This window comes from Capra hircus, chromosome 10 (assembly GCF_001704415.2).
Source record: "Capra hircus breed San Clemente chromosome 10, ASM170441v1, whole genome shotgun sequence".
In the NCBI taxonomy this organism is placed as follows: domain Eukaryota; kingdom Metazoa; phylum Chordata; class Mammalia; order Artiodactyla; family Bovidae; genus Capra; species Capra hircus.
Window position 1 is genome coordinate 49,525,478 of NC_030817.1, and position 16,340 is coordinate 49,541,817.

Sequence of the window (16,340 nt, forward strand, 5' to 3'; positions counted from 1 at the left end):
CAGTCCATAGTTCATCAGGCACTCTATCTATCAGATCTAGGCCCTTAAATCTATTTCTCACTTCCACTGTATAATCATAAGGGATTTGATTTAGGTCATAGCTGAATGGTTAGTGATTTTCCCTGCTTTCTTCAATTTAAGTCTGAATTTGGCAATAAGGAGTTCATGATCTGAGCCACAGTCAGCTCCCGGTCTTGTTTTTGTTGACTGTATAGACCTTCTCCATCTTTGGCTGCAAAGAATATAATCAATCTGATTTTGGTGTTGACCATCTGGTGATGTCCACGTGTAGAGTCTTCTCTTGTGTTGTTGGAAAACGGTGTTTGCTATGACCAGTGCATTTTCTTGGCAAAACTCTATTAGTCTTTGCCCTGCTTCATTCCGCATTCCAAGGCCAAATTTGCCTGTTACTCCAGGTGTTTCTTGACTTCCTACTTTTGCATTCCAGTCCCCTATACCCTTCCCTAAATCAATCACTATTGATTCCCCTGGTAACAGACACACAACCACAAAGTAACTTTTGTGGAGGAGGGGATGGTTCCCTAAGGGAAAATCAACACCTATGTTACCAAGTAAGGGTCTTAAGGGTGAATGGATGTTGAGTAGCAAGAACAACAAACGTCCACTAGCAGGAATTAGAATTAAAGCTTTGTCCCAAGACTAAGATTTCTAACCTAGAAAAAACATAAGACTGGGGCAGGGGTGGCAAAAATGAAAGCTGTTTACAGATATTTTAAAGTTTGTCCTAAGAAAAAAGGCAAGAGAAAGACTTGATCCTGTGGCTCAAGTGATGATAATAACAACACTGCTAATATTTACTTGTTTTTGAGTAAACCACAGAATTCACTTCTAGTTTTAGCTTAAAAACAACTACTTAGCTCATTACATCTACTATAAGTTATAATAATGTTATTATGTATAATAATTATCATTACCATTTGCTAATTAATTAAACACTCATTATTTCATCTAATCCTCAAAAACCTTTATGACACTATTACTATCCTTGCTTTATAGCTGTGGGAATCCAATTATAGAGGTTTTAAGTACCTTGCCCAAAGAAACACAATTAAGTGGTTGAGCAAGGATTCAAACCCAGACACTTCCAAGGCTGAAGATTTCAACCACATACTATTTGCCTACACAAAGAACAAAATCAGAATAATAGGGAGGCAGATTACATATACAAAACAATCAGCAGTTAAAATATCAGGAAATTAGATGAACTTGAGATGTGATAGATCACTAAAGAAAAATGAAAAATTCAAGCATTATGCAATTGAAGACAATCACTTTCAAGATCCCTAAGGATCCTTCCAACTTGAATACTGTAAACATCTAGTATACAAAAACTTTTGGCCTAGACTGAAGGAAAAGGGGAATTTATTATTACTTCAGTTTAAAAAAAAAAAAAAAAAAAACCTGCCCTAACTGAAAAAGTTGAATTATGAAAGTTCATCTTAGGAGTTAGAAATGAAGAATTTTAGTAATCTACCTACTATACCTAAATATTTTCCAGAAACTCTCAAATACAATGTAACAAATGAAACTGTCATCCTTTTGCACTTTTTTCAAAGTTTCCCTCTTTCATTAATCATATCTTATCAATTCCTCAGTTCTATAGTCTTTCTTCAAAATATTTCCCACAACCAACCTTGCCTTTCCATTTGTAAGTACTTGTTCAGGCCCTAAGAACTGCACACTTTTGGCAACAGATTTACAAGATTCACTTTATATTGTCTCTCAGCATCCAGATCTGCTTTCATCCATTCAATACAAAATCATCAAATTATCAATTCCCCGAAATAATGCTTTTATTGTGTCACTTATCAATTCCAAACTCAATAACTCCACCAATACAGGGAGAGCTGGGTTATCCCAGTGCCAGAGGCTTCCAGAATGCAATGAAGCACAGAATAAGCCAAATGCTCTAGGAGCTGGCACTTCCACTAGAAGTTGTGCTGCTCAGCTTGCACTGTCTAACCCAAGAAGAGAACACATAATTCTGAGCCAGAAAGGCTGAGGCTGAAGTGAGGGAAGGCCAAAGCATCATATCTTACAAAAAATATGTACTGTGTGGTACCCAGTAATTATTACAATGACTGAAATAAACTTTTTCTAAGACTCAATTTTCTCATCTATAAAGGACAGGCGATAATAATACCACCCATCTCCAAAAACCATTTGTTTTGAGGAAGAAATATAATCATGAAACACATTACAACCAACAAAACACTACATTAAAAAAATGAAATGAACCTTGCACCTTATTTTATGTCTTTGGATATGTTCTAGTGTCTCCCAGTTTAGAGTCTATGGGAATTTGAACAGAATTTGTATGCTACTGTTCTGTGAAAATTGTATAAATCTTAATTATGTTGAACTGGTTCATGGCGCTTTTCAGGTCTACTATATTCTTCTACTTTTCTATATATTTATTCTATTAATTTTTGAGAGTTTGATATTGAAACTCCAACTAAAAATCTTACTTTATCTATTTAAAAAAAACTGTAAAGTACAGTGGAACTATATTCTGTATTTTTCAAGTCTCCTATAAATGCATTATTATACTTTAATAATTTAAAAAATTTTAAATAAAGAAATGAAAGATTAGAAAGATATCTTCCTCTCTAAAGAACATGAATACTAACAATGTAGTGTTAATTTTCTTATTTACCTTTTTCTATTCAATAAAGTTGGGAGATTATTTATTTTTCCTCATGGAATTTAACAAAGCCACTTCCATGCTGTACTTTTTTCCATAAAGACCTTTCTATCAGCAGTCAGCAATCTGAAAGTTGGAAGTCAGATATTAAACCCTAAACAGGAAAAGCAAAATGAGTGAGTAAACAAAAGAGATAGGGATTAGGATATATCTAAAATTCCCAGACTGCTACCAAACCCTCCAGGTTTTGCTTCTCAAACTTGCCAAAGGTTAAGAACAAATACCTACAAAATAAGAAATACAGGATAAAGCCTTAGAAACAAGGAGCAAATTATGTCATAGACTAACAATACTTGCATTGGTTAATATCCCTCAACAGAAAGACATTCACAACATGCTGAAGAAATCAAATTTGGCCAAAATAAAACCCAACAGTGTAGTTGATTTTCTAAGGATGAAACCTACAAAGTCAACCTGAGAAATTTAAGAAATATATATTAATTTACTAAAAAGTGACTATAACAAACACACTGCATATTAACACAAATACTTTTATGAAAAACAGCTGTATTTTCCAAAACAAAAATTTAGAGGATGGCACTGTTTTCCATTTTTGCAAATCTTATTAATTTTAACACCTGTGTTCAGAGGCAGCTGGATTCTCTTATCTGCTTCTGTATTCAATCTATTATACTACCTTGTTCTGGTGAAGTGAGGGAAATCTAGCTTCACGGGATGTTAATATTAATAGATACATGGTAAAGGGAATGCCTTCTAGAACCCTTACTCCATTAGTGAAGGAATGCAAAGAAGTGGAAAACCTATAATGGTAGTAGGAGGCAAGCAGGTTTCATGTGTGAGTTGGAAGGCAGTGGAACTCTGTATCTTACCGTCCAAATTAACCATCAACCTTCGGCATACTATCAGAGTCCATAGGAACAGTTTCAGTTTTAATTTTCTTTCTTTAGCAGTTCTAGTTTTAAAAATTGACATTTTATGAATTCTATTGTTTCCAAGAGATCTTCAAACAACAAAGGGAAAATGTACTTATTACTTTAAAACAGAATAAAACTCATTCCATCTTATAATTACTATGTGAACCCATAGAATACTTTTATAAATCTAAGATACATTATGGAATCTGAGTGGTATTATTTTTCCTGCACCTTAAAATATTTTGCTAATTCCTTCATCCTAGGTGTTATTTCACTGCTGAACATCAATTTTTCCCAACTATGCTTTAAAAAAAAAAAAACTAAAATAATAAAACAGAAGAATGATTTAACTGCCTAGAAGGATAATGCAAAAGTGAAATACATCATCACTAATACATTATGCTTTGCCTTTCTCCTCTTCTTTTGAGTTTTCCTATTGTTTGGCACAAAATACTGCATCAGCTTCCAAAAAGGTATAGAAGACTGGAGGCATTATCTGTGTAGTCTGTGTCAGGAAGGAAAGACTTTACTTATACCCTTTTAGGATGCAATATCTGTGGCCTGTGAATTAAATTAACAAAAGACAAGGCAACAGGAGAAAAAACACATTATTTTTTATTAATATTTACATACACTAGAGTTCACAGAAAAGAAGTAAAACTCAAAGAAGCAGTTAAGATTCAGAGTATATATCATTTAAACAAAGGAAAGGGAATTGGGGCTTTAAGAGACAATAAATTGGGGGCGGGGGGGGGGAGATTAGCAACTATGTGGCAGAACTAATGGAAGGTAAGGGTTATTTTAGTTGAGTCTGTTTATGGAAATTCATCTCAGTATCAACTCTCCATCTTAAATATTAAGAGTCACTCTTTACTTTCTGGCAGGTGATGGGAAAACCTTCAAAAAAGAAATGTATGCCCTGATTTTAGGCAGTTGATGTGGGGGGCAGGGGGAGGGGGTTGGTGGCGACTCTTACTGCAATTCCACATTTGTTGATTCTCAATTACCCTCCACTCAAAATAATCCATTTGTCAAAGTGGCATATTTTAGGGGGCAGATCCTTTCATCAGCTTCTAGTTCTCATTGACTATGGTTAAGAGCTCAGAACTTGGGGGCTTCACTGGTAGCTCAGTGGTAAAGAATCCACTTGCCAACACAGGAGCCATAGGTTGGATCCTTGGTCCAGAAAGATCCCATATGCCACTGAGCAACAAATTCCACGTACCACAACTACTGAGCCTGTGCTCTAGAGCCTGGAAACCTCAACTACTGAAGCCCACGTGACCCAGGTTCAGCAACAAGAGAAGCCACTGCAATGAGAAGCCCACACACCACAACCGGAGCCTGGCCCCCACTCAGTGAAACTAGAGAAAAAGCCCTCGAAGCAACAATGGTCCAGCATAGCCAATAAATAAAGAACTCAGAACTTTTAATTTTCTGTCCATAATTGAACAGATGAAAACTGACAAAGGAGACATTTCAAAACTATTAGATGAACCTAAAGAAGCACTTCAGACTGTAATAATGACAGTGAAATTTGGGAACCCTCAGGCTAAGTCTAGATTAGACTAAGTCCCTAGACAGATTTTCTCAAACTCAAAAATGAGTAAACAATGTATTTCTAAAAACCAAAAGGAAATACAGTATTCTCATTCAGCAGGAAAAGCTTCATCATGCAAAATTTTTATAAGAATGCAAAAGGACATGTGACAGTATTCTTTCATCCTTCATGTCCGTGGGCTAAAATTAAACTTGATACAGTTCTTAAGTGGAGAAGTATTAAATGTAGATGTATACAATGCTGACTAGAAAGAAACAGGCAATGCAGAGAATTTTTTAATTCACTGGATTATTCTAATTGGTGTCTACAAATCTAAAACTGGAAATACCTTGCAATTAGGAAGTAAAGATGGCCATCTTCCCTTCAGCAAAATGTTGAACCATACAAGTTTTCAAAAAATTCTTGAATTCTTGCATTCGAGGATGCACATTGCAAAAAGAAGACCCAGAAGGAATGATAAGAACGAACCTACAGGGAAATATCTGAAATCTCAAATCACTATATTCCAGATTCATATATGACAGTTGAAGAATTAGTCATATGCAGACAATGTTGCCTATTTTAAGTAAACTTCAAATCTGGGAAACACAGACTAAAACTCTAGGCAATTTATGACAGTGTAACACTGTAAGCTTGAAAAATGCATAGAGTGATTCAGAAAAGGGATGAGAGCAGAACCAAGAGCCTCTCAAGAACTAACAAAAGAATCTGAAAATTCTATCAGAAATACAACTTGTAACAAATTTTTTTAAGTTTAGAATTGGCTTAGTATTATCTATCAAGAAACTTTCCTTAGTTGGCAGTATCAGAAAGAACAAGGTTGAACTTCTATGAAATTTCACAAAGGAAAAGCAAGAGAAGTTAATTGCATGTAATCTGGTTTTCAAACATATTTAATGATTCTTACTGCCCTAAGAAAAATTAGTTCTCTCAGGACTTCCCTGGGGGTCCCATGGTTAAGAATCCACCTTCTAACTCAGGGGACGTGGGATCAATCCCTGGGTGGGAGACTAAGATCCCAGATGCCACAACTAGAGAAAGCCCACACACTATACAACCAATACATTTAAATATATAAAATAATTTTAAAATTAAAAAAAAAAAAACCAACTTAGAACTCTTCTCAGCTCAATGCATTCTCAAGTATCAATGAATTTTTTTAAACCCTGTATAAGTTAACCTGGAGAGAGTTATATTATATAAAAAGAGTAAAGGAGGGATAGATACTGATTAAGAAAGTCAAGACCTATCCATGAGCTGAACAACACAGGGTTTAGGCCCTGCTCAGTTGAAAATCAGTGTGTAATAGTTGGCACCTCTGTATGCATGATTCCAAATACTTGGATTCAACCCAACTGCTGATCATATAATACTGCAGCATTTTTACTGAAAAAGAAAATCCACGTGGACCTGAAGTTCAAACTCATGTTGTTCAAGGGTCAACTATACTTAAAAACAGCAATGGCACCCCACTCCAGTACTCTTGCCTGGAAAATCCCATGGACGGAAGAGCCTGGTAGGCTGCTGTCCATGGGGTCGCTGAGGGTCAGACATAACTGAGCAACTTCACTTTCAGGCATTGGAGAAGGAAATGGCAACCCACTCCAGTGTTCTTGCCTGGAGAATCCCAGGGATGGGGGAGCCTGATAGGCTGCCATCTATGGGGTCGCCACAGAGTCAGACACGACTCAAGTGACTTAGCAGCAGCATACTTAAAAAATGACTTGAAGATGATGGCCTATGACTAATATTACTATCATTATATGAAGAAAGCTTCAATTACAAAACCATAAGTTACCAAGAACATTCCTCATGCAACTAGGAAAAGCACTTATGGGAACTATAAGAGAATTCTATCTCACCCTCTAACCAAAATATTCTAAGGTCTAAGTGGGAAGAATAAAGGAAGATGCTCTTTGTGTGAATAAAAAACTGAAAAAAAAAAATCATGTTACAAATACAGTATTTGTCAAGAGAACTCAAATGTGATGCATATTAATTATAGGGGTAATATTTAATTAGATGCATGAAATGTATTTTTTATTTATTTGTAAGTACACACACAAAAATGTTCTGTTGAAATTCTTATTAAAAGTTCAAATAAGTTGTTTTACATTATTCCTTTGCTGTTTAGTCGCTCAGTCATGTCCAACTTTTTGCAACCCCACGGACTGTACCCCACCAGGCTCCTCCATCCATGGGATTTCCTAAGCAAGAATACTAGAGTGGGTTGTCATTTCCTTCTCTAGGGGATCTTCCCAACCCAGGGATTGAACCTGCATCTTCTGTACTGGCTGGAAGGTTCTTTACCACTGAGTCACCAGGGAAGCCCACATTACCTCTATCCTTCTGTAAATTATATTCAAATTACATGATGATATATAATTATATAAAATAATTTAAAATGTTTAAAAAAATAATTCCTTTTGATCTAGAAAATAAAGATTGATAATAATTTTTCCTGGTATAATGAGAATTAAAAGAATCCTTAAAACAACTACTTTGCAAAAATCAATAAAAATTTCAAGCACACATTTTTGATAGAAGTTACCAAGTAAATCAAGTCATTATATATATCTTTAAAACAATTTGACTGAAAAATCAAGTATTTTTGAGTATTCTAAAGCAGGAAAAATAAACTATTCAGGACTATATATTTAATTAATGAGTATGTCATAAATATTTCTCATCATCCAAAAGTTATTTCTGAAATAACAAAATATGTTGTCAACAATCTCCAATTTCCTGTCATCTAAAATTATCATTTACTTTCTACTTTTAAAAAATTGGTATTCCATGTAGGTATAGTCCCTGCCCAATTACTATAGAGAAAGAAATCTTGGTATAGTTCTAAATAAAAAAAGAACAGTGTGGTAAAGAAGTGCACAAAATTATTTATTCGTTTTCTTTGACATCCTCGCCCCTACTAAGAAAGCCAATGCTGAGTAGTAAAACACTGGACTAACAAGCAGGACTGGACCAGATAGCCTAACTGGAAAGAATGAGTTTAACTGGGAAAACTGTGGTTTGTAGTCTTTCAACACAGAACTTTCTATTTCTCAAAGCTCACCACTGCTATGAGGGTCTTGAGCAAACTTTCAAAGGAAGCAAAGTCTAATACCTACTTTCTGTCCCCTCTTCCCTATCCACTGTAGGCTCTGATGCCAACTGGAGCAGCAATTCCAAGATCCCTAAACTAGGTCAGTTCTATCCTTCAAAACTGCTCCCCTCCTTCATTCTCAAACATCCATTTCTAGAGGATTGCTCCCTACTGTGTTATCAGATCACTGCAGTTAAATTCATACCAAATACCAGTGCCAAAATATCAGCCCACAGATTATCTGCTAATTGCAAAGGGAAATGCTTACAATGGACAGATAGTCTGTCACCATCATACCCAAGAGATCAAATTTAGGATTACCAACGGGATAACACCACTTTATATGCCTTCTGATATTGTATAATGTGCAGCACACTGCATGACTTGTTAAGTATTTTTGCCAAAATTATTTAGCCTGATCTACTCAAGCCTTTAAACCTAACTTCAAGTTTATAGAAAATATAGCGAATACAGGATACAATTAAACCCCATGAGGAAGAAACTGTCAGTAAAATACAGAATGTAGGTTATTCTACAAGCCTATGGCCTGGTCTCTTCAAAATGTCAATGCCATTAAAAAAAAAAAAAAAAAAGGAACTACACTAAATTAAAAGAAACTAACACAATTGGAATGCATGATTGGATACTGGTTCCAAAATAAATGAGTAAAAAGAAAATTTTGAGGACAACAGGGAATATATGAAGAACATGAGAATACATATTACCTACACACATTATATTATCAGGGATTGCTGCTGCTGCTGCTAAGTCCCTTTAGTCATGTCCAACTCTGTGCAACCCCATAAATGGCAGCCCACCAGGCTCCCCTCTCCCTGGGATTCTCCAGGCAAGAACATTGGAGTGGGCTGCCATTTCCTTCTCCAATGCATGCAATCCATCCTCCATTGCTTCAGTCGTGTTCAACCCTGTGCAACCCTATGGACAGCAGCCCACCAAGCTCCTCTGTCCACGGGATTCTCTAGACAAGAATACTATCAGGGATTATGTAGGAATTATTAACTTTAAGCGTGATGATGATATCGTCTATACATAATGACACACATACAGTACTTAAGTGTGAACTGCCATGATGTATGAAATATGCTTTGAAAATGTTCACCAAAAATAACCGAGATAAGCAGATAAAGCAAATGTGGCAAAAGACTAACAACTGTAAAAACTAGGTAGTAATATGAGGGCTCAACCGGGCTATTCAATCAACTCTTCAATGGTGGGGTCGGGGGGAAGAATAACATGAAAACTTACATTAACGAAAAGTTATAAAGCTAAGAAATAAATTCTTAAAAATGCAACGGAAAGGGCAACCGAATATTCTTTCTTAAATTTTGCAGGTGTGCCTATGCTCTTTTCCTCACTCACCTCATTCTCACACAAAAAAATTAAAGTTAATTGCATACTCAACGAGGAATAAGAAGACCTAAGATTCAAGAAATGGCTCTATCGCTTCCTACTCATGACTTCATTCAAGACCTCTCACCCTGATTTCTCCTTCCTCACCTGCAAAATCAGTTCCAGCATCACAGATCACTGTAGAAGGGGTTAGGAGATACATATCGGAAGGTGGTAGCAATGATCGATACAAATGCAGGACACAATTATACCGGTATTTGTACTGATATTTTAAAACACTGAGAGCACAAAGCCCCAGTTTAATTCTCTAAGCACATCAGTGCCTTGGTCACAGGCACAGTAAGTTTCTGCTTAAACACAGCCTGAATAGGAAAACCAATCCCCCAAAGAAGGACTCCTCACGACTGCAGAGAGGTGGCTTTTGTGCTTTCAATCGGTCCTCTGTTTCAATTTTTTAATGGTTTAATGCCGCTAAAAGACGTCAAATTCTTAATACACAGTTACAAACTGAAAACAATAAATGAATCAGGTTTAGGTTCACAGAATTTTTTTTTAAACTAACAACTCCTGGTAAACAAAGAGAAGCCCCCCGGACGAAGGTCTCGCGTGCTTGCAGAAGCGGCTTCACTTTGACGTTTCTCCTCTCTAGTCAACCGTTCCATAAAAACGTTAACACTTGAAAGAAGTCCGGAATGCCGAACTCCCTCCATCTCTAGAGCAGGATAAAACCTCAGAATGACATCATTCTTTCCATCTCAGAAGTGGAACCTGCAAGCTCCGTTAGGAAATTGTGTACCAAGTCCATGTTTCTCCTCAGCGCCCCTCTCCTGCAGACAATAACGGGATGTCTAGGACAGATCGGGGAAGCCCTCTGACAAGAAGGCGGATGTGAGCGGGGAATGACTGGTCACCTGGGCGGAGGAACCTGGGCCCTAAGGCCCACGAGGCCTCAAGGTTCGGCAGCCCTTTGGTCTCTCTGCCTCCGACTGACGAGACTCGGGGGAGAGCCGAAGCGAGAAGCGCACGGGTTCCTGGCAAACAGCAGCAGAAAATACACGGAAGGCCAAGGGAGGAGCCTCCAGAGAGAAAAACCCAAACCAGGCCAGGGGCAAATAAGCCCTGGGGGGCGAGGCGGGGCGGGAAGGCGGCAGCGGTGGCCTGCGCGGCCCCGGCCCGCCACCCGGAGTCGGCTGCCGCGTCGCGCCGGTGTCCCTCCCCCGCCGGGGCCGGCGCAAGATGGCGGTCCGGCCGTCGCCGCGCAGCCGGTCCCCACCCCCGCGCCCTGGGCGCTCTCGGCGACCCGCGCCGGCCCCGACACCCCCAGCCCGGCGCCCCCGGAGTGAGGCGGCGCAGGCCGCGCGGGAGGGCCTCTGCCTGCTACAACGCGGGGCGGGCGTGGGCGGGCGGGGGCGGGGGGCGCTTACCGTGAGCGGAGCGGATCGGCCTGACTGGGGCCCTGAGGAGGAGGAGAAAGAGGAGGAGGAAAAGGAGGAGCACGAAAAACTACACGGCGGCGACGGCGGCGGCTCCCATTGCGGAGCAGGCGGCCGAACCGTGGGCAGGGGGGGGCTCTCGTGGAGTCAGCGCGCTGCCTCATGGGTAGGCTCCGGGTCAGCCTCTGCGCGTCCGGACTCCCTTTCTTCTCGCCGACGCGGGAGGCGGGCGCGGGCATGTGCACCGCGTCGCGAGCCCTCGAAGGATCCCGCGGCTCTCCACGAGCGAGCAGCCGCCGATTGCCAGAGACTGGGTCGGGGTCGGAGCGGTCGTGGGTGCCACCTACTTGCTGGCCAGCAATCCCGAAATCGGGGCCGCATCGAATCTGAAGACGTGGAAACGCGAGTTCCAGGACCTCCCTGTGTGTAACAGCTAGTTCTCCGTAAGCTTGGAAAGTAAGAAGGTCTAAGAAGAGAGGCGCCATTAAAAAGAAGTACTGTGCCTGAGCGGAGACGACACGCAAGATGAGAAAAAGAAGTAGAGAAGGTTCTTTTAATAATTGGTTAATTTTGCCAAATCTGTTTCAAACACGCGATTTTTGCTTCCGTCTCCTTTAATTCCTAGCTTCCATGGGTGCTTGTAATAACTTAAAAAACGAAAACAAGTACAAAATACACGTGCATTTACAAGAACACCTGCTAAGATACTGGTTGCACAAATACCTGCAAAACATTGTACTGATCTGTAAGGAAAGTTTCTTCTCCCAGTTGTCCTCACAAGATCGATGACAGTAGTGATCTAACTCTCAGAAGTGATCTGAATTAGTGATCTGCCTCGTTAGATCCTTAATATACACCATTCAGCCACTGGATCGTACTAATTCTTCTTGCATATTTGAATCAGTTTCTTCATTCTCAACTAGACTCCCCCCAGCTTTTCTCTAGCGTTTATCGTTAGTTTTTTCCTTATTGATTACCACATTTATGCCAACTAAACTTACTCAAGACTGATGTATAAACAAAAAATCCTATTTATTCCTCCCCCGCCTCCGGTGAAAAACATAGCTGCAATGAAAACCAGAAAATTGTGTACACATTAATGTTTCTATGAGGAGCCACGTTTTAAAGGTTATCTGGTGAGAGTGAAATCAACAAACTGGATGATGTATTTCACTATTCATCCTCAAAACTCCAGGCTCAGATCTAGAACACAACTGTCTTGGTTCTCTTGACACTGTCCACACCTTTCCATCATTTTTAAGTGCTTCTTCTGACTTGTATTTTCTGCCCCTTTACATTCTGTACATGCTAAGCATCCTCATAGTACTCATCCTCCTTAAGTGAGATCATATGCCACTCTTCCCTAACTGTAATGGGTATAAGTGATTTCCCACCTCTTCCACAATTCCATTGTGTTCACCCAAATTTGGGCAGAATAATCACCACCCCAACTCCAAGAATATTGCCTCTAACTTAAAACGATCAGAATACCCTTCCCTCCCTTGAACAGTTACTGTTTCATATATCAATCAGGGTAAAGACCAGGACTTTTGTTTGATTGTGAACAAAAGAGAAGTTCTTTCTTTCTCTGGATGATGTGGCATTAGAATGTGAATACCAGAAGAGGTACAACCTTTCTCATGTGTGTGCTACTGAGAGCCAACTGAGAGTAAAGCTAACATGTGGAGGAGGAATGGCTGGGCAAATATATCATAGAAAAAATAAGTCAATCCCTGAGAGCATCATAAACCTCCAAAATCAAACCTAACCTGAATCCCATTCTACTGCTAGACTTCTCTGTTATATGAGCTAATGAATTCCCTTTTCTGTTTAGGCTAAAGGGGTCCAAAATAAGCCACTGTGGCATAAAAATTATTTTTAGTTAAAGGTGTTTAAGTTCCTGAAATCCCTTATCTAACTAAAAGCAGAACCTCCCTCCCAAAAGAAGTCAATTGTCACGTATCTCCTCCCAGGAAGCAACTAGGGAAGACTAACTCATCACTGGAGACTATGAGAAATGTCACTGCACCTAAGCAGATATTATCACAAAACCATCATATCTTCTATCTATTCTTCCCTGGTGGCTCAGGTGGTAAAGCATCTGCCTGCAATGTGGGAGACCCGGGTTCAATCCCTGGGTTGGGAAGATCCCCTGGAGAAGGAAATGGCAACCCACTCCAGTACTTTTGCCTGGAAAATTCCATGGACTGAAGAGCCTGGTAGACTACAGTCCATGGGGTCGCAAAGAGACGGACACGACTGAGCGACTTCACTTTCATTCTCTTAAGAACCCATTTATCTTTCCTAAAAGTCATTTGTTTTCCTATAAATGCCCTCTCTCCCCCAACCCGCTTCTAAGAAGTTGTTTTCATACAAGTGCCTTTCTCCACCTCTCCTTTGTCTATTAAAATAGTATATAAGCCCCAAATTTTAGCTACCCATTTGAGTCACATCTCTTTGTGAACTCCCATAAAGTGGTATATGTTTAAAATCTTTTCTCTTGCTCACCTGTCTTTTGTCGCTTTAATTTGTGTGCAAGTGTGCATAGTTGTTCAGTCATGTCTAAGTCTTAGTGACCCCATGGAATGTAGCCCGCCAGGCTCCTCCGTCCATGAAATTTTCCAGGCAAAAACACTGGAGTAGGGTTGCCATTTCCTCCTCCAGAGGATCTTCCCAGCCCAGGGATCGAACCCGTGTCTCCTGCGGCTTCTGCATTGGCTGGCAAATTCTTTATCACTGAGCCACCTGGGTGGAGAGGGAATGGCACACCACTTCAGTACTCTTGCCTGGAAAACCCCATGGACGGAGGAGCCTGGTAGGCTGCAGTCCATGGGGTCGCTCAGAGTCAGACACGACTGAACAACTTCACTTTCACTTTTCAATTTCATGCATTGGAGAAGGAAACGGCAGCTCACTCCAGTGTTCTTGCCTGGAGAATCCGAGGGATAGGGGAGCCTGGTGGGCTGCCGTCGGTGGGTTGCACAGAGTCAGATACGACTAAAGCGACTAAAGCAGAGCCACCTGTGAAGCCCAGTTTAACTTGCAGACCCCTCCAAAACTAAATATAAAAGAGTAGAGAAACTGGCTTTCCTACCTGAAAAAACCACTATTAGTTTGGTTTTCTTTATCTGCAACCGAAAGTATCCTAACGGTAGGGACAAAGATAAATATTTGCCATCTTATTTTCCTTTGTGTATCCAGGAAATCCGCATTTCCTAGCTCCCTTACTTTTACTTCAGGCTGTGTGACTGTTTCTGGCCAGTGGAATATAAACAGAAGCAGTGATTGCCTAATCTAAACCTGACCCTTAAAACCTCCAGTGATTTATAGTTCCTTTTTGTTTTTCATACATCGGTCAGTCATAGACAGAAAACTCTGAGGAACTAAGGAATGGCAGCAATATTAAATTGAAAGACCCTGGGTCTCTTAATAATTGCACAGAGCACATTCACTTCATCAATTCTCATTGTACTGTTTACAGCAAAACATACATCTTTATTGGGTTAAGACACTAGAATTTTAGACTTGTTGGTTACACTAGTAACAATCATCTACCCTGATTAATAATAGAAATGGCCTACTGTAACAAAAATCTAAAATATGTGGCATTAGTTTAGCAGAGCAGTCATGTAGGAAATAGTGAAACGTTCAGTTCAGTTCAGTCGCTCAGTCGTGTCTGATTCTCTGCAACCCCATGAATCGCAGCACGCCAGGCCTCCCAGTCCATCACCAACTCCCAGAGTTTACTCAAACTCATGTCCATCGAGTCAGTGATGCCACGCAGCCATCTCATCCTCTGTCGTCCCCTTCTCCTCCTGCCCAGCATCAGGGTCTTTTCCAATGAGTCAACTCTTCGCATAAGGTGGCCAAAGTATTGGAGTTTCAGTTTTAGCATCAGTCTTTCCAAAGAACACCCAGGACTGATGTCCTTTAGAATGGACTGGTTGTATCTCCTTGCAGTTCAAGCGACTCTCAAGAGTTTTCTCCAACACCACAGTTCAAAAGCATCAATTCTTCGGCGCTCAGCTTTCTTCACAGTCCAACTCTCACATCCATACATGACTACTGGAAAAACCATAGCCTTGACTAGACGGACCTTTGCTGGAAAAGTAATGTCTCTGCTTTTGAATATGCTATCTAGGTTGGTCATAACTTTCCTTGCAAGGAGTAAACATCTTTTAATTTTATGGCTGCAATCACTATCTGCAGTGATTTTGGAGCTCCCCAAAATAAAGTCTGACACTGTTTCCACTGTTTCCCCATCTATTTCCCATGAAGTGATGGGACCAGATGCCATAATCTTAGTTATCTGAATGTTGAGCTTTAAGCCAATTTTTTCACGCTCCTCTTTCACTTTCATCAAGAGGCTTTTTAGTTCCTCTTCCTTTTCTGCTATAAGGTGGTATCATCAGCCATACATCCTGGAATGTGAAGTCAAGTGGGCCTTAGAAAGCATCACTATGAACAAAGCTAGTGGAGGTGATGGAATTCCAGTTGAGCTCTTTCAAATCATGAAAGATGATGCTGTGAAAGTGCTGCACTCAATATGCCAGTAAATTTGGAAAACTCAGCAGTGGCCGCAGGATTGGAAAAGGTAAGTTTTCATTCCAATCCGAAAGAAAGGCAATGCCAAAGAATGCTCAAACTACGGCACAATTGCACTCATCTCACACGCTAGTAAAGTAATGCTCAAAATTCTCCAAGCCAGGCTTCAGCAAAGCGTGAACCATGAACTTCCAGATGTTCAAGCTGGTTTTAGAAAAGGCAGAGGAACCAGAGATCAAATTGCCAACATCCGCTGGATCATGGAAAAAGCAAGAAAGTTCCAGAAAAGCATCTAGTTCTGCTTTATTGACTATGCCAAAGCCTTTGACTGTGTGGATCACAATAAACTGTGGAAAATGAAACATAGTAGGCTGAATAACTGTAGATTCATATCAAGCAGTGGCGAAACTGTTGCCTACAATATGTCAGAAAGCAGATCAGAATACGTACATCATTTGTAGCTCTAAGAGAAGAGCTCAGAAAGCAGTATTAATGGTGGATGTTGGTGATTTCTTTATGTGATTAGAAGGGTATTACCAGAAAGAGATTAGCATGGAAGACAATGAACCAAATTACAAACAGAAATGAAAGGGAATAGAGAGAATCTAGCATTTAGGGGACTTTCAGGGTTTAAAACCATGATACTTCTACATTCCAAAGAGAAAGGGAGGTGATTTAAAAGGCTTTGAGCAAGGAAGCCCAAGTAAGGTTTGAAAAAAAAAAAGACTCA

At 40.0% G+C, this 16,340-nt stretch overlaps 1 protein-coding gene across 8 annotated transcripts in view; it reads right to left on the reverse strand.

The window, feature by feature from the left end:
* The window catches only part of ZNF280D (zinc finger protein 280D), a 128,045-nt gene extending 116,690 nt beyond the window's left edge, over nucleotides 1-11,355 (reverse strand). For 3 of the 8 annotated variants that reach the window (XM_018054251.1, XM_018054253.1, XM_018054248.1), the window contains exons 1-2: nucleotides 11,057-11,191; nucleotides 2,678-2,819 (exon numbers count right to left, since the gene is read on the reverse strand). The gene's annotated coding sequence lies outside the window, so the exon portion shown is untranslated. Of the gene's footprint in view, nucleotides 1-2,677; nucleotides 2,820-11,056 lie in introns of all 8 variants that reach the window. The other 5 variants (XM_018054256.1, XM_018054255.1, XM_018054250.1 and 2 more) reach the window with 4 other exon arrangements.